The sequence below is a fragment of the Carcharodon carcharias genome, chromosome 33, assembly GCF_017639515.1.
Source record: "Carcharodon carcharias isolate sCarCar2 chromosome 33, sCarCar2.pri, whole genome shotgun sequence".
NCBI lineage: Eukaryota > Metazoa > Chordata > Chondrichthyes > Lamniformes > Lamnidae > Carcharodon > Carcharodon carcharias.
The window spans coordinates 10765399-10776665 of NC_054499.1; the positions used below are offsets into that span (position 1 = coordinate 10765399).

The 11267-nt window shown below is 54.8% G+C and overlaps 1 long non-coding RNA gene across 1 annotated transcript; it reads left to right on the forward strand.

Moving 5' to 3' along the window:
• The first annotated feature begins 324 nt into the window (after nt 1-324).
• LOC121272393 lies at nt 325-11092 on the forward strand. The gene is made up of 2 exons (XR_005941879.1): nt 325-670; nt 10856-11092. It is a non-coding gene; the product is annotated as an uncharacterized LOC121272393 (long non-coding RNA).
• The last annotated feature ends 175 nt before the right edge of the window (nt 11093-11267 follow it).

Here is an 11267-nt window from a genome sequence, read left to right on the forward strand (position 1 = left end):
CTCTCTCTTTCTGTGTCCCTGTCTTGCTCTCTCTTTCACTCCCTCTCTCGCTCTCCCTCTCTCTCTCTCTCTCTCTTTCTGTGTCTCTGTCTCGCTCTCTCTCTCACTTCCTCTCTCACTCTCCCTCTCTCTCTCTTTCTGTGTCTCTGTCTCGCTCTCTCTCTCTCCCTCTCTCTCTTTCTGTGTCCCTGTCTTGCTCTCTCTTTCACTCCCTCTCTCGCTCTCCCTCTCCCTCTCTCTCTCTCTCTTTCTGTGTCTCTGTCTCGTTCTCTCTCTTTCTGTGTCCGTCTCGCTCTCTCTCTCACTTCCTCTCTCACTCTCCCTCTCTCTCTCTTTCTGTGTCCCTGTCTCGTTCTCTCCCTCCCTCCCTCTCTCTCTCTCTCTCCCTCTCTCTCTCTCTCTCTGTGTGTGTTTCCCCCTCTCACTGGTAGCTCTGGCCTGCAGTAACCCCCGAGCTCCGGCACAACACCCACCGCTCGACACGAGAGACTTCAACTTTCACGGAAATGATGAACAAACGGGGCAAGCAAGAGAAGCAGCGAAAGAGAGGATGGGATGACGTGAATGTGTGAGCTTCTGGTGCTGCGTGGGAGTCAGTGACAGTGTGAGGGACAGCCCGAGAGAGGGAGAGAGAGAGGAGTCCAGCACAGGACGGATCGGAATCGGAGCTGTGCGTAAGCGGAGCTGATAACGCGGAGCGAGAATATATATATATATATAAAAGGTGTAACTTGTGAACACTTTAGTTGCAGCTTAAACCCTTGGAAAAGGGGGAGGGGGGTGGGGGGTGGGGGGGGAGACCCGGCTGTACCACGCGGGACAGGCCGGGCGGCGCTACCCGGCGGCGCCGGGGGGAGTCGCTGCCAGTGCCCGAGAGCTTCCTGGCCGTGCTGGACTCCGACGAGGGGACGCTGAGCTTCCTGGTGGACGGCGAGGACCTGGGCGTGGCCTTCGACGGGCTGAAGGGCAAGACGCTGTACCCCATGGGCCAGCTGTGTGTGTGGGTGGGGGGGGCACCCTCATCACCCTCATCACCCTCATCACCCTCATCACCCTCAGCTACCTCATCACCCTCATCACCCTCATCACCCTCATCACCCTCAGCTACCTCATCACCCTCATCACCCTCATCACCCTCAGCTACCTCATCACCCTCATCACCCTCATCACCCTCAGCTACCTCATCACCCTCATCACAATCATCACCCTCAGCTACCTCATCACCCTCATCACCCTCATCACCCTCATCACCCTCAGCTACCTCATCACCCTCAGCTACCTCATCACCCTCATCACCCTCATCACCCTCATCTACCTCATCACCCTCATCACCCTCATCACCCTCATCACCCTCAGCTACCTCATCACCCTCATCACCCTCATCACCCTCAGCTACCTCATCACCCTCATCACCCTCATCACCCTCAGCTACCTCATCACCCTCATCACCCTCATCACCCTCAGCTACCTCATCACCCTCATCACAATCATCACCCTCAGCTACCTCATCACCCTCATCACCCTCATCACCCTCAGCTACCTCATCACCCTCAGCTACCTCATCACCCTCATCACCCTCATCACCCTCATCACCCTCAGCTACCTCATCACCCTCAGCTACCTCATCACCCTCATCACCCTCATCACCCTCATCACCCTCAGCTACCTCATCACCCTCATCACCCTCAGCTACCTCATCACCCTCAGCTACCTCATCACCCTCATCACCCTCATCACCCTCAGCTACCTCATCACCCTCATCACCCTCAGCTACCTCATCACCCTCATCACCCTCATCACCCTCAGCTACCTCATCACCCTCATCACCCTCATCACCCTCATCACCCTCAGCTACCTCATCACCCTCATCACCCTCATCACCCTCAGCTACCTCATCACCCTCATCACCCTCATCACCCTCATCACCCTCAGCTACCTCATCACCCTCATCACCCTCATCACCCTCATCACCCTCAGCTACCTCATCACCCTCATCACCCTCAGCTACCTCATCACCCTCATCACCCTCAGCTACCTCATCACCCTCATCACCCTCATCACCCTCATCACCCTCAGCTACCTCATCACCCTCATCACCCTCATCACCCTCAGCTACCTCATCACCCTCATCACCCTCATCACCCTCAGCTACCTCATCACCCTCATCACCCTCATCACCCTCATCACCCTCATCATCCTCATCACCCTCATCACCCTCATCATCCTCATCACCCTCATCACCCTCATCACCCTCAGCTACCTCATCACCCTCATCACCCTCAGCTACCTCATCACCCTCATCACCCTCAGCTACCTCATCACCCTCATCACCCTCATCACCCTCAGCTACCTCATCACCCTCATCACCCTCATCACCCTCAGCTACCTCATCACCCTCATCACCCTCATCACCCTCAGCTACCTCATCACCCTCATCACCCTCATCACCCTCATCATCCTCATCACCCTCATCACCCTCATCATCCTCATCACCCTCATCACCCTCAGCTACCTCATCACCCTCATCACCCTCAGCTACCTCATCACCCTCATCACCCTCAGCTACCTCATCACCCTCATCACCCTCATCACCCTCATCATCCTCATCACCCTCAGCTACCTCATCACCCTCATCATCCTCATCATCCTCATCACCCTCATCACCCTCATCACCCTCATCATCCTCATCATCCTCATCACCCTCATCACCCTCATCATCCTCATCATCCTCATCACCCTCATCACCCTCATCATCCTCATCATCCTCATCACCCTCATCACCCTCATCACCCTCATCATCCTCATCACCCTCATCATCCTCATCACCCTCATCACCCTCATCATCCTCATCACCCTCATCACCCTCATCATCCTCATCATCCTCATCACCCTCATCACCCTCATCACCCTCATCACCCTCATCACCCTCAGCTACCTCATCACCCTCATCACCCTCATCACCCTCAGCTACCTCATCACCCTCATCACCCTCATCACCCTCATCACCCTCATCATCCTCATCACCCTCATCACCCTCAGCTACCTCATCACCCTCATCACCCTCATCACCCTCAGCTACCTCATCACCCTCATCACCCTCATCACCCTCATCACCCTCAGCTACCTCATCACCCTCATCACCCTCATCACCCTCAGCTACCTCATCACCCTCAGCTACCTCATCACCCTCATCACCCTCATCACCCTCAGCTACCTCATCACCCTCATCACCCTCATCACCCTCAGCTACCTCATCACCCTCATCACCCTCATCACCCTCAGCTACCTCATCACCCTCATCACCCTCATCACCCTCATCACCCTCATCATCCTCATCACCCTCATCACCCTCATCATCCTCATCACCCTCATCACCCTCATCACCCTCAGCTACCTCATCACCCTCATCACCCTCAGCTACCTCATCACCCTCATCACCCTCAGCTACCTCATCACCCTCATCACCCTCATCACCCTCAGCTACCTCATCACCCTCATCACCCTCATCACCCTCAGCTACCTCATCACCCTCATCACCCTCATCACCCTCATCACCCTCAGCTACCTCATCACCCTCATCACCCTCATCACCCTCATCATCCTCATCACCCTCATCACCCTCATCATCCTCATCACCCTCATCACCCTCAGCTACCTCATCACCCTCATCACCCTCAGCTACCTCATCACCCTCATCACCCTCAGCTACCTCATCACCCTCATCACCCTCATCACCCTCATCATCCTCATCACCCTCAGCTACCTCATCACCCTCATCATCCTCATCACCCTCATCACCCTCATCATCCTCATCACCCTCATCATCCTCATCATCCTCATCACCCTCATCACCCTCATCATCCTCATCATCCTCATCACCCTCATCACCCTCATCACCCTCATCATCCTCATCACCCTCATCACCCTCATCATCCTCATCACCCTCATCATCCTCATCACCCTCATCATCCTCATCACCCTCATCATCCTCATCATCCTCATCACCCTCATCACCCTCATCATCCTCATCACCCTCATCACCCTCATCATCCTCATCACCCTCATCATCCTCATCACCCTCATCATCCTCATCACCCTCATCATCCTCATCATCCTCATCACCCTCATCACCCTCATCATCCTCATCACCCTCATCACCCTCATCACCCTCATCATCCTCATCACCCTCATCACCCTCATCATCCTCATCATCCTCATCACCCTCATCACCCTCATCACCCTCATCACCCTCATCATCCTCATCATCCTCATCATCCTCATCACCCTCATCACCCTCATCACCCTCATCACCCTCATCACCCTCATCATCCTCATCACCCTCATCACCCTCATCACCCTCATCACCCTCATCATCCTCATCATCCTCATCACCCTCATCACCCTCATCATCCTCATCATCCTCATCACCCTCATCACCCTCATCACCCTCATCATCCTCATCATCCTCATCACCCTCATCACCCTCATCACCCTCATCACCCTCATCACCCTCATCATCCTCATCATCCTCATCATCCTCATCACCCTCATCACCCTCATCACCCTCATCACCCTCAGCTACCTCGACGGCCTGGACCGTAAGCGAGCGGCGGCCAAGAGCCTGCGCGGTTGGCCTCGTGACCCTCGCCCTGGCGAAGCGGCTCGGAGCGCCTCACCGGCGGCATGTTCCCATCGGCGGGTCCGCGCGCCGGAGTCGGGTCGAGCGGCGGGGGTTGTGCCAGTGGCCGTGGCTCCAGGCCGGAGGTACCAGTGAGAGGGAGGGATACAGGGAGAGAGAGAGAGGGAGAGGGAGGGAGGGAGAGAGTGAGGGAGGGAGGGAGTGAGGGAGAGAGGGAGTGAGAGAGGGAGTGAGAGAGAGAGGGAGAGAGGGAGTGAGAGAGGGAGTGAGGGAGGGAGGGAGTGACGGAGAGAGGGAGTGAGAGAGGGAGTGAGGGAGAGAGGGAGTGAGGGAGAGAGAGAGGGAGTGAGGGAGAGAGGGAGAGAGGGAGTGAGAGAGGGAGTGAGGGAGGGAGGGAGTGACGGAGAGAGGGAGTGAGAGAGGGAGTGAGGGAGAGAGGGAGTGAGGGAGAGAGAGAGGGAGTGAGGGAGAGAGGGAGAGAGGGAGTGAGAGAGGGAGTGAGGGAGAGAGGGAGTGAGGGAGTGAGTGAGGAACTGAGGGAGAGAGGGAGTGAGTGAGTGAGGTAGAGAGCAAGACAGGGACACAGACACAGAGAGAGGGAGGGAGCGAGGGAGTGAGGGAGAGAGGGAGTGAGGGAGAGATAGAGAGAGGGAGGGAGTGAGGGAGTGAGGGAGAGAGGGAGTGAGGGAGAGATAGAGAGAGGGAGGGAGTGAGGGAGTGAGGGAGAGAGGGAGTGAGGGAGGGAATGAGGGAGTGAGGGAATGAGGGAGAGAGCAAGACAGGGACACGAAAAGAGAGAGAGAGAGAGGGAGTGAAGGAGTGAGGGAGTGAAGGAGTGAGGGAGAGAGCAAGACAGGGATACAGAAAGAGAGAGAGAGGGAAGGAGTGAGGGAGAGAAGGAGTGAGGGAGGGAGGGAGTGAGAGAGAGATAGAGAGAGGGAGGGAGAGAGGGAGTGAGGGAGAGAGCAAGACAGGGATACAGAAAGAGAGAGAGGGAGAGAGTGAGGGAGGGAGGGAGTGAGGGAGAGAGCAAGACAGGGACACAGAAAGAGAGAGAGATGGAGAGCGAGAGAGGGACACAGAGAGAGAAGGAGAGATAGGGAGAGAGCGAGAGATTGACACAAGAGAGAGCTAGAGAGGGACTCAGAGAGAGAAGGAGAGATAGGGAGAGTGCAAGATATTGACATGAGAGAGAGAGGGACACAGAGAGAGAAGAAGAGATAGGGAGAGAGCGAGAGATTGACACGAGAGAGACAGATGGAGAGCGAGAGATGCACGCAGAGAGAGAAGGAGAGATAGGGAGAGTGCGAGAGATTGACACAAGAGAGATAGATAGAGAGGGACTCAGAGAGAGAAGGAGAGATAGGGAGAGAGCAAGAGATTGACATGAGAGAGAGACACAGAGAGAGAGAGAGAGAAAGGTGCGAGGCATACAGATGGGGGAGAAACAGAGAGAGAGAATTGAAAGGCCTATCAAGGCCATTAACCAGGTTGATGAGGTTGAAGATTAAGCTTCCCGCTCAGCCTTACAGTTTGTCTGCAGGCGACAAGACCAAGCGGCCCTTACATTTCTCAAGAGAACCTCATCCAGGAGGTTTCCCACAGCGAATACCAAATTAAATTTCACTTTATACATTAATGATCTAGATGAAGGAACTGAGGGCATCCTGGCCAAGTTTGCAGATGATACAAAGATAGGTGGAGGGACAGGTAGTATTGAGGAGGTGGGGAGGCTGCAGAAGGATTTGGACAGGTTGGGAGAATGGGCAAAGAAGTGGCAGATGGAATACAACGTGGGGAAGTGTGAGGTCATGCACTTTGGTAGGAAGAATAGAGGCATAGACTATTTTCTAAATGGGGAGAGAATTCAGAAATCTGGAGTTCAAAGGGACTTGGGAGTCCCAGTCCAGGATTCTCTTAAGGTTAACTTGCAGGTTGAGTCGGTAGTTAGGAGGCCAAATGCGATGTTGGCACTTATTTCAAGAGGACTAGAATATAAAAGCAGGGATGTGCTGCTGAGGCTTTATAAGGCTCTGGTCAGACCACATTTAGAATATTGTGAGCAATTTTGGGCCCCATATCTCAGGAAGGATGTGCTGGTCCTGGAGATGGTCCAGAGGAGGTTCACGAGAACGATCCCAGGAATAAAAGGCTTAACATATGAGGAACGTTTGAGGACTCTGGGTCTATACTCGATGGAGTTTAGAAGGATGAGGGGGAATCTGATTGAAACTTACAGAATACTGAAAGGCCTGGATAGAGTGGACATGGGGAAGATGTTTCCATTAGTAGGAGAGACTAGGACCCGAGGGCACAGCCTCAGAGTAAAGGGAAGACCTTTTAGAACAGAGATGAGGAGAAACTTCTTTAGCCAGAGAGTGGTGAATCTATGGAATTCATTGCCACAGAAGGCTGTGGAGGCCAGGTCATTGAATGTATTTAAGACGGAGATAGATAGGTTCTTGATGGGTAAGGGGATCAAAGGTTACGGGGAGAAGGCGGGAGAATGGGGTTGAGAAACTTATCAGCCATGATTGAATGGCGGAGCAGACTCGATGGGCCGAATGGCCTAATTTCTGCTCCTATGTCTTATGGTCCTATGGTCTAAATAAAACCTTCATTTCGAAAATAAAAACAACGTCCCATCCCGTGTGACAACAGTGACACGAGGGAACATGTTTCGTTCAATTTTTATTGGCTTTATTTTTTTTTTAAATAGCGCCTCGGCCTACCTGAGGAGGCTCCGTGCCTCAGGGAGATTGAAGAGCTCTTTCGTGCCAACTACTCGCTGGACCTGACCTCTCCCCCCATCTCCTCCCACCCACCACCACCTCCCCCCACCCACCCCACCCCCACCGCCAGCCCAGGTAAGCGCTCAGCGCCGCCGCTCGCGATCCACGCAGGGCAGGCCTCAGTTGAACCCGGCCCACCTGAAATCGCGCCGCGGAGCCGACGGTGGGCACCCAGCCCGCCGGAACAATGTAAAATTCCGGGCCAAGAGACGTCGGAAATATTGGACGCCCTGTCGCTGGTTCAAAGAGGCGAGCCTTAAAGGAGCAGACAGTCGGAGAGGTTCAGGTGGGGCGGGGTGGGGGGGGGAATCTGAGGGTTTAGGCCCCAGGCCAACAGCAGCGGAGCGATGGGAAGAATGGCTCTCCCAGGAGGCCGGGATTAGGGGAGCGGAGAGGTTTCGGAGGGTTGTTTGTGGGGGGGGGTGGGGGGAGGTGGAGGAAGTTACACAGAGGGGCGGGGAGGGGAGGGGGGCGGTGAGGCTACAGAGGGATTCGAAATCAAGGATGAGGATTTGAAAATCGTGGCCTTGCTTGACTGGGAGGTCAAGGTAGGTCAGGGAGCAGGATTGGGTGGGGGGTGTGCGGGGTTGGGGGGGAACGCGAGGCTCCTGCGAGTTAAGACACGGGGGCGGGGGAGGTGGGGCGGTTTGAGTGGCCTCAGGTTCACGGAGGGCGGAATGTGGGAGAGCAGCCGGTGGGGGGGGGGGGGCTGCGGCTGCGCTGGATGAGCGGCTTCGAGCGGTAACCGAGGAGGCAGGGACCAGGATAAACCGAGGGAGGGGTGGCGGGCTCGGGCCGATGTCACGGAGGTCGGAATGGGCGGTCTCTGAGATGGCGCGCCCACACCTGGGGACTGAACGTGGCGCCAAGGTTGGCTCAATGTCGGGCCTTTGCCAGGGAGCAGGAGGGAGTCGGTCGCTGGGGAACAGAGTTTGGAGCAGGCACCGAAGGCGATGGGCTTCAGTCTCCCCCAAGATTTAATCGGAGGAAATTTCTGCTCAGCCGGTAGGAGATGGTGGACAGGCAGCCCGATAGTTCAGCAACAGTGGAGGAGTCGAGAGAGAGAGATGGTGGGCGAGGCAGAGCTGGGCATGGTTGACATACACGTGAAAACTAACACTGTCCTGAACAGGCCGGAGTTGGGTGGCGGTTAAGTTTCTGATCAGAACAGCAGGCTAACCGATCAGCAGTCTCTTCCCCTGAAGTGTAAATTGTTGTGAGCGTTTGAAATTCGGCATTCTCGCATTTGTCCCGACGAGCGCCAGACAGGAGGCTCCAACGCCCTGCCTCCCTTTTGCAGCGAGATTCGAGGTCGACGCTGCCAAGCGATTTGTTTCTCTAGTTATCCCGGGTTTTGATAGTCAGCTCACAAAACCCTCAGGAGAAGGGCTGCTTTCAGGATGCACCTCTCGGTGTCCCTTGCGCGCTGCCTAATTCTGTCAGGGTCGCTGACGGACGCAGTTAGCGGGAACCAGCTGCCGGCACCTCATCCATCCTTGGGGGCGGTGGGGTGTGGTTGTGGGGTGGGGGCCAGGCCAAATGCGTGGGCAGGGCCCGTCCCCAGCTCAGAGCGTTTGGAACGAGCGCCCCAGACAGATGGAAATTACGGGCGCAACTCGCACGCAAAATTTCTCAGCCTTTCAAACCCCCCAGGGAAATCGAACGAGGGGTTTACTGGAGCCAGAGGTGGTTCTGCCAGGAAAGGTTTACAAGAATGTTGCCAGGGTTCGAGAAAGTGTAGCTACGAGGAGAGATTGGATAGGTTGGGGTTATTTTCCTCAGAACAAAGGAGGCTGAGAGGTGACTTGATTGAGGTGTACAAAATTATAGATAGAGTGGACAGGATAAAATTGTTTCCCTTGATGCAGAACTCTAGAACCAGGGGACATAGATTCAAGATGAGTGGCAGAAGGTGTAGGGAGGGGACATGAGGAGGAACTTTTTTTACACAGAGAGTAGTGGGTGTCTGGAATTCGTTGCCCAAGTTGGTGGTGGAGGCAGAAACTCTAAACTCTTTTGAAAAGTAGAATTACCTGGAAAAACTCAGCAGGTCCGGCAGCATCGGCAGAGAAGAAAAGAGTTGACGTTTCAAGTCCTCATGACCCTTCGACAGAACTACCTGGAAAACTCAGCAGGTCCGGCAGCATCGGCGGAGAAGAAAAGAGTAGATATTTCGAGTCCTCATGACCCTTCGACAGAACTGTTGAAGTGTCATGAGGACTCGAAACGTCAACTCTTTTCTTCTCCGCCGATGCTGCTGGACCTGCTGAGTTTTTCCAGGTAATTGTTTTTGTTTTTGTTTTGGATTTCCAGCATCCGCAGTTTTTTTGTTTTTATCTTTTGAAAAGTAACTGGGTCTACACCTCAAGTGCTGTAAGCTGCCGGGCTATGGGCCGGGTGCAGGGAGGTGGGATTAGAAAGGGCACCTGGAAATTGAGAAGCAGCTACTTATGCAGAGTGTGAGATAGCGATGGAAAAATGGTGAGAGAAATAGAGGGAGGGCGAGAGACCGATGGGGAGAGATATGGATGGGCGTGGGCTGCTTACTGGTTGAGTTACTGAACCAGCCAGCATGGACCAGCAGTGAGGGCTAGACTTCAGTGAGAATCATCTGGAGATAAGAGGCTGAGGTTTATAAAAGCGGCCGCAAGGATTGCATTAACTAAACTTTTTCAGAAATGCCTGACCGAGGTGTGGCTCCAGTTCACGCCGGAGACCTTTTCACAGTCGGAGGCCTGGATCAGTCGACCTTTACAGGGGTTATCAGTTTACCGTTGGGGTCAGGGGAGGAACATGAAACAGGGCAGCGCTCGAGGAACTGCCCCCAATCCGGGAGTCAGCGCCCTCGGGGGGAGTTAGAGAGCAGCAAAAGGGGGAAGGTTTTAGGCTTCACCCCTCGGTTGATCAGCTGCCAGGCTGTCCCTGCCCTGCTATTCACTCTGCAGGCGGTCGGCTAGCAATGTTAGTACACCAAGCCTCTATTTTAAGATGGAGCAGAATCGATGCCCGGGTTATTGTGCGGGTGTGGGGTTGTTGGGGGAGGGGGTGGTGGCAGGATTGGTGGTAGAATAGGGGAGGGAGAACGGGAATTCTGGGGTCCGGACTTTGCCCATCTGACCAGTGGGCTCACACAGGGAAAGTCAAGCCCCGCATAGGTGTCGATGCACGCTCCGTCGGCACGCCCACTGCAGTCAGGTTGCCTGCCGCGATGCCCACTGCAGTCGAATAGCCTGCCGGCGCCGAGGCTGGTGGCTGCTGGGGGAAAGTGGGAGTGTTGGTGGCGGGGGGGGAGATCGGGGGTGGGGTGGGGGTGGTGGGTGGGAGGGAGCGGAGGGGGCGATGGGCAAAGGGGGACGGGAGGGAGAGCGGGGAGCGAATGTCGCAAAGGATCGCTTGCTGAGGGCTGGTCTCTTGTCTTCCCCAGGGCTGCCGCTGGCTCTCGCCGATCTCTGTCGACGATGCATCCGCCGAGCTCTCGGGAGGGATCGGATCTCGGAGGTTGAGTCGTTACTGCTGCCCACAGCAGTCAAGAAATATCTGCAACACTCCTGAGAACGGGGGAGAGACAGAGAGAGAGAAAGAGACCGTCCGACTGCGTACACCAGCTTCACTTCTAGCTCATTATTTATTGATCTATTGCGAAATAAACATTTTTGACAAATTCTCATTCTCTCTCCTGCTTGGGGGGTCAGGAAAATGATCATAGCCATTCCCAACATCACACGATTAAAGATGCCTTGTCCTGATGCAGGGTCTTACTATCTCGATTATCTTAGCTGAATTCAAAATCTCTGACGCCCCACCCGTAACTTAACCATGGTGCCACTGTCCCAACC